Genomic DNA, 1,023 nt, shown 5'->3' on the forward strand with positions numbered 1-1,023 from the left:
TCTAACATACTTTGGATATGTTGTAAGGAGAGATCGGTCCTCAGAGAGGGACATCGTGCTTGGTAGGGTGAAGGGACAGCACACGAGGGGAAGGCCCTCTATGAGGCGGATTGATTCAGTGACTGGAGTAATCGGAATGGGTGTATCGGAGACAGTGCGATTGGCACAGGACAGAGCAGAGTTTAGGGCTGTTGTGCATAGGGTCACTATGAGTTGCAAGCCGTTCCACGGCACATAACAACAACAACCATAACTGCCACCCAAGATATACGCACACCCGTGTGTACTGCGGCTTTGTTCACAATAGCAAAGAGCTGGAAACAACCCAAGTGCACATCAACAAATGAATGGAGAAGCTGTGGTATATTCACACAATGGAATACTATGCTGCATTGAAAAACAAGGAACTCCTGAGGCAATATGTTGGTGAACTGTCTGATTTTGAGTGGCCTGCTCACTTACAGACGCTATGGTCTTCCTGCGGCTGTGGCTACGAAACCGTGTCACAGACCACTACTGGCGTGTCCAGGAGGCGCCGAAGCATGCCTGGAGTTTCCGAGGTAGCAAGAATTGGTGTTACAGTTTGGCTGTGACGGCTGTGATTCGAGCCTTTGTGAAATGCACGAATGCCCAGCGATTGAAGAAGTGGAACATGAGGACACTTTGGATCAATTACAGCTGCTTCCCAGGAGCATGGCCTGAAGTACCCAGCCCTCTTAGGCAATTTAATTAAGTTCTAGATGGAGCTCAACAGCAAAATGCTTGCAGACCTGGCCATCTATGAGCCAAAGACTTCTAAATCCTTGGCAGCTGTGGCCAAAAGGAGGCAAGAGGAAGGATTTGCTGCTGCCTTGGGGGACCGGAAGGAGCCACAAAGCGTGTTCGCCCTGGCGGTGTACTGGTACTGAGGGCCCCGCTCTCATTGGCGCTCTCATCATCTTGTGACTTAAGAGAATTTCTTTTCCCTCCTGATGATCAGAGCTACTAAAGAGTAAGGGGAAAGTGTAACCAACAGTTTGTAAG

At 49.5% G+C, this 1,023-nt stretch overlaps 1 pseudogene; it reads left to right on the forward strand.

Moving 5' to 3' along the window:
- Window positions 1–469: 469 nt before the first annotated feature.
- LOC102868938 lies at window positions 470–908 on the forward strand (annotated as a pseudogene).
- The last annotated feature ends 115 nt before the right edge of the window (window positions 909–1,023 follow it).

Source organism: Elephantulus edwardii, unplaced genomic scaffold (assembly GCF_000299155.1).
Source record: "Elephantulus edwardii isolate Elephantulus edwardi_28Jun2011 unplaced genomic scaffold, EleEdw1.0 scaffold08424, whole genome shotgun sequence".
Classification (NCBI taxonomy): Eukaryota; Metazoa; Chordata; class Mammalia; order Macroscelidea; family Macroscelididae; genus Elephantulus; species Elephantulus edwardii.